This window comes from Triticum dicoccoides, chromosome 4B (assembly GCF_002162155.2).
Source record: "Triticum dicoccoides isolate Atlit2015 ecotype Zavitan chromosome 4B, WEW_v2.0, whole genome shotgun sequence".
Lineage (NCBI taxonomy): Eukaryota > Viridiplantae > Streptophyta > Magnoliopsida > Poales > Poaceae > Triticum > Triticum dicoccoides.
The window spans coordinates 196,217,689-196,223,518 of NC_041387.1; the positions used below are offsets into that span (position 1 = coordinate 196,217,689).

General features: G+C 41.1%; 1 long non-coding RNA gene across 1 annotated transcript; it reads left to right on the forward strand.

Annotated features, from left to right (window-relative positions):
• Positions 1 to 544: 544 nt before the first annotated feature.
• Positions 545 to 3,979, forward strand: LOC119293538. The gene is made up of 4 exons (XR_005143101.1): positions 545 to 1,216; positions 2,077 to 3,294; positions 3,465 to 3,592; positions 3,688 to 3,979. It is a non-coding gene; the product is annotated as an uncharacterized LOC119293538 (long non-coding RNA).
• The last annotated feature ends 1,851 nt before the right edge of the window (positions 3,980 to 5,830 follow it).

Consider the following 5,830-nt stretch of genomic DNA (forward strand, 5'->3'; position numbering starts at 1 on the left):
GCGCTTCCTACAACTTGTTTATCAAGCCCCCCAATATGCCATGAAACATCCTCTAACCTTTTCACCATCCCAGCAAACCATTGTTTGGCTATGTTATCGCTTTGCTCAACCCATCTTATAACGTTGCTAGTTGCAGGTGCAGTTGCAGGTTGTTCCATGTTGCGACATGGATATCGTGGGAAATCACAATATCTCTTATTAAACATATAAATCACGCTAGGCAACCTGCCATTCTGAGGGCATTGCAAGTGCGAGACAATTTTGGCCACTCGATCGTGTTACCACAGTGATTTTTTGGCTGCTGGCGGCTGGTCAACCGTCCACTCATTTTCACGTTCGCAGCTGCTTCAGGAGAGGATGACGGGTGGGGTTGTGAGCCTGTGGGGGCCAACGATGAGAGGGTGGGTTTCTCTAGAGGCTAGGTGAACGATTGGCTGAGGGTGGGCTATTCCTAATTGGCTCCCGAAAACCTAGCGCATCACAACCAATCCTCTCCGTCCTCGAGCCCCATGCCACTCTTCATCCCTCTCCACGCCATCCCACCTCCCCTACTCCTTGATCCTCACGTCCTCTCGCGTCGTCGCCTTCTCTCCTGGGCCTCCCCGGTGCTCGAGGTGCAACAGAGGGGGCGCCACTATGTTCTCAATCAAGCTAGATCGGGATCAAGCACAGGTCGCTGGCATCAGATGCTGCACGCTGTGATTTGGGGTCGGGCGCCGATCTCCACAAGGAGATTAGGAGCGGCCGCTGCAGGGAGGGTAGGCAGCACAGGAGCCCGTCCCGGTCGAGCCCCCACCCCGGCAGGTGCCTGCAGAGGAGGAGAGGCCGAGGATGGCCCCCAGTACATGGAGGAGATGCTCAACACACATGAGCTCTTTCTTCACGATTTGCATATATTGGCATGGTAACCTGACTTCATCCCCTAATTCATGGCTTCCTATTTTTTCTGATGCAGGTAGGGGAGGAGTCTGTCCTCGGAGAGGTAGCATGGTGGCTGCACCGGTGCCTCGCCCATCTATGCATCTACCGAGGATGGATGGCACCATGTGGGTCAGGAGTCCGTCATCGCCCTTGCAGGCATGATTCGTCGCCTTTGTCACCCCCGCGCGCCATGACACATTAGTCACTGTTGGGCTACTGCCGTAGTCCTGCTCCTTGATGGAGTCTTCCTCCTTTGGCTACGTCTTCTCTGGCAATGCCCCTCTCGACCCCAGAGGTTCGTGGTTTTACATTCAAAAATAAATATGCACCTAAGAGAAGGTAGAGGAGTATTGTTAATATCTGGAATCTAATTTAACTGTGGTTCTATACTACTGTCATAAGTCATAACTAAGGATTGATGGATATAGAAAATATATGTGACCCTCTGTCCTCAGGTCCTTCACCATCCACAAATAATCAGGTTTGACTACCTGCTTGGTCAGTTGTCTCTCCGTAGTAAACAAAATTTTCAATTTGAACAAGATAATTGTACAACTAATAGCCCATAAACTTTAATCTTGTTCCTTTACAAACTGCAGAATACCCCAACATTGGTCGAGGTCCCTTATAGGATAATACTTGAATTTTTTCTAAACAATCTGGGGCTACCACAAGCTGAGTACCATCGCAGGATATGTGAGGGACAAACAACAGCACAAAGAGCATTGTTTGCCACAACACGCAACAACAACCACGCCATTGAGGTCTTGTTTGCTACTATGACTACTTTCACCTTAACAACAAATAGCAATCTAATTCAAGGTGTCATTCAAAATGCAAGTAAGCAACTGAGCATATGAGAAGGGCCTTCACACCGATCTCAGACTAACAAACCTTTTGAAGCGAATGAAGAAGCTACCAACCATCTTCTGTTCCCAAACAATCTATTCTTCTCTCCACCTTAGCGTGTTCTATGTTTCATTGATGTTCCTGTAACAAAACAAAGTTGGTATCAGACATGTATTTCCTATATTTATGATGATCTTCCTTATGTATATAAAATTATATTCCATATAGCTCCTCAATCAAATGTTATATAGGAGAAATGCTATAAAGTCAGGCCTGCTTTCCCAAATAACTACTGCTCTTATGCAGGGTGTCCTAGCGCATGTTGTCTCGGTGGAATAGCAGGGGCGGCATGGTCACCATAGCGGGGTGGACAACAAGAGAGCGTGAGGAGGTTGGCAGTGGGTGACAAGGAGCAGCAAAGTCGGACATGGCAGGAAGGAGTGCCGAGGCCACAGTGGAGGATAGGCCAGCGATGGGTGCAAGGAGCTACATGAGCAAAGCTACAGGCGGTGCTCCGCCGCAATGGGGTGGAGCTACGGGGAGGGGGAGGCGACCAATGACAGAGATCAGAAAGCATGTCGTTGCGGGTGCTAGTAGCAGGGTAAGATAAATAAGAAGTGCATTGAAGGTAGAGAAATAATTTCCAATGTTCTGGAGTACACCAGTTGATAAGAGCTTTTTGAAACTATTCTAAGTTCATCATTTGAAATGATTGAATTCGTATTGTTCTCTATGAGATTATTGATTCATGTTACATGACCATGTTCTGATTAGCTATATTTGATGCCCTACCCTTCGGACTGATGGTAGTTTGAAGGATGAGGTTTGCGCTAATGCTTTAGCAACTCATAGTATGTTGTAGTTATTTGTTCAGGAGTATCAGCTAGTTGAATGATGAATAGTTTTCTAATGAAGAAAAAATTCACGATATTGTTGGATTACTTATGAATGGAATTGGTTTCCATAACTAGAGGAAGGCAAGTGCTACATTGTCAAATATTGATACTTCCTTATCATGTCAGATCAGAGTCCTGATGCCTTGTTGAACCATTTTCTCTGGATATATATATACCATTTTCTAATATCTCACAGTTATATTGGTTGCACTAGCTTTTGGCATATAATTTGAAGGGTATTCTTCCCATATGATCAGTTCTGTGGCCTGCACTCATTTTTACTGCCATGAATGGTGTAAGTCTCCCTCTCTCTCTCACACACACTATGTGTGTGTGTGTGTGTGTCATTCTTTCTCAGATTTGAAGGCAAGTAATTATTTCATGTTATCAATCATGGGAATTGTATGATTTCTATTTATTTCCGTGGTGGCCAATTAAAATCTGACAAGGAGGTCGCTATCCATCTACTTCCATAATGTCGAACCTCCAACTGATTTTTCTTTTCCAATAGGATATGCATTTGATCCAGTCCATGTCTTGGCCTCTTTTTGACGTGTGTATACCAATGTTCTTCTTGCAGGTATTGTTCAATCCGCCAGTAGCTAGCGGATGTCGTGTTGTGATTAAGGTTTGCCACCTTCCTCTACTAAATAGGTTCGTTTTATGGGCCATTCTTAGAATACTATGTGCTTACTCTATTTGGCCAAAGCATGGTGAATATGATGCTTACCAACATTATTTTTGTTGCACATTTACAACAATAACTGTCAGACAAGATAATTTCTCACCAATTCTTAGGTTCAGAAGCATGTGTACCGATGTTTTGTTAGGCATCAAATTAGAACTTGGGCCTTGCCTTCACCAAGTGTCTCTAATGCTTACCAATATTCAAAATATAGAGATCAACACCGAAGCATTAGGCATTGGTATGTCAACTAAATTGGTTCAGAATATAATTCTTACCCAACATTCTTGGACATAGTGGGCCGTATTATTGACCCAGTTGTCGACTTTTGATTAGGTGGATCTGTGGAGATAGAAACGTTTTGCATTTATGGTGGCAAAGCTGGTTAGCATCTAGATAAATGTCAAGAGAAAATGATAGTAAAAGGTCTTAAGGTTACACCTTGAGATATGCAGCCATTGTGTTTCTTATACCAGTCCGTTATATGATGTTTTATTAATTTCTTTGTATGGACTACAACTTTTGAATAGCATCTCCCAACTCATTACCTACCGGTTTTTGAATATCTATTGACGCCAACAGTCTAGCATTCTCCAAAAACTTACAATGATCAGTAGTTTATCCATAAATTAAATGGGGGATATTTATTATTATTTCAGAACTGTAAGACTTCTTGGAATATATGGATTAATCTAAGACGGGATATAAGACTTCTTTAAGAAGTGCCATGTATTACTCGTTTTCTGAAATATTTCCTTCTGTTTTCGCTTTTCACTAGACATTCATTGCTATTTATGCTTCTTTAGCAATGGGATCAGTCGTTTTGTGCTTCCTTTTAGCTAGATGCCGATCGCTATTGGTCTCTTCAGTAGTGAGATGGAGATCATAGATGTATCCTTGGCTTCCGTCTTCTTGATATCGCTGATAAACTGTTGTTCAATATTTTATCTTTGAGGGGTCTATTGTTACTTTGGCTTGGCTCTAATTATATGTGAGACGATTTGTTTCTTTTGCTGGGCCCTAATTCTTACCTACCTTTTCCCTTGGGTTTATTCCCTGATATGAACATCTTATGTATTCACCTATTTGTGTAGAATTGTGATCGGTTAGCCAGGGTACTTTTGTAATTATTACAATTTTACAAATAAGAGAAGGAGATAAGAGCTATTGTAGAAAATACACCGTGTTATCACTCTTAATTAATTAAGTGAGAATATAGGACTGAACAATAACTTCTTAAATACAATTTTGTTTGGGTAATTTGCATCGCTAGAAGGATGCGACTCAGACCATATACTTTTCATATTAAATAGTTAGAGCCTTATGTATAAAATATTGTGCTTTCAACATCTATTCATGGCTTTGTGTGCATTCTATCTGTGTGTACTTTTGATTATTATAGGACTAATATTTTTAGAAAATTATGTATATATGGTCATGTCAGGACAAAATATTTGTCGTTGGCCATTAACAATGGATGGGTGATGGGGATTGGTTTCATAAAACTGATAAATGTGAACCTGTTCGTTGTTTGGACATTACACCACCATAATTCAATAGTATGGTAAGATTCACAAGGCAATATAAATAGGCATATATGCTTAGTTTATGTATTTGCTGATTCAGGTGCCCACCATCAATGAAGACAAAGAATACCAGGTAGCAAACAAACATAAATGATCCTGACTTTTTGAGGGCAAAATATATTCTACAAAGAATTTTTATCAGCAAAGGGCATATAAGATTGTCAATGTCAGCGACTAGTTATTTTGTTCAGTCGGTGTTCCCTTCCAATGAGGCTTTAGCCTGAGCAAGGGCATGGTAGCAGATATCGACCGGTTGGTTGATTTTGTGCGCCCATCCTGTAAATTCAACGTAAAGGTTTAGAAAGTGTGTTCATTGTCCTCTCCATTTCAAACAAACCATCAGCTGGTTCTTTAATATGATTATTACTTTTATCATACTATAGAATTTGTTTGTCGGTTATCTGAAAGTTATAGATATTAAAGAAAGCCCTTGGTTTGCATTTCGTACTCGTGCCATTTGGTGGAACTGTATTAGAAAATAGTGAGAGAATGTTGGTACAAATTATGTGTAATTACATAGAGAGAAAGTACTCACATGTCACATCATATTCCCCCATGCTCCTATTCAACTGCAACAACTGTTGAAGTTACTTTTAGTTCAAGCATCTTTTTTATGATGTCAACAATGTCAGTTGATGCAGCAAGCGCCACCCCTAAGAAATCGAGATCAGCTAATACATTATTTTGTGACAACATTCAAGTTCTTGAAACAAATAAGATGAGAATTTATTTGAACATGATAGGATATTACTTACTTCAAATTCTCCGATATAATGGTTGACATTGATGGCCTAAACATCTGCTCACGAGTGTTTCAACAAAATTGATATGAGCTGCAAAGTAAATGGATAGAGCGTTAAACCAGGCAAACTGCAAAAGCAAAATCTTCAGGC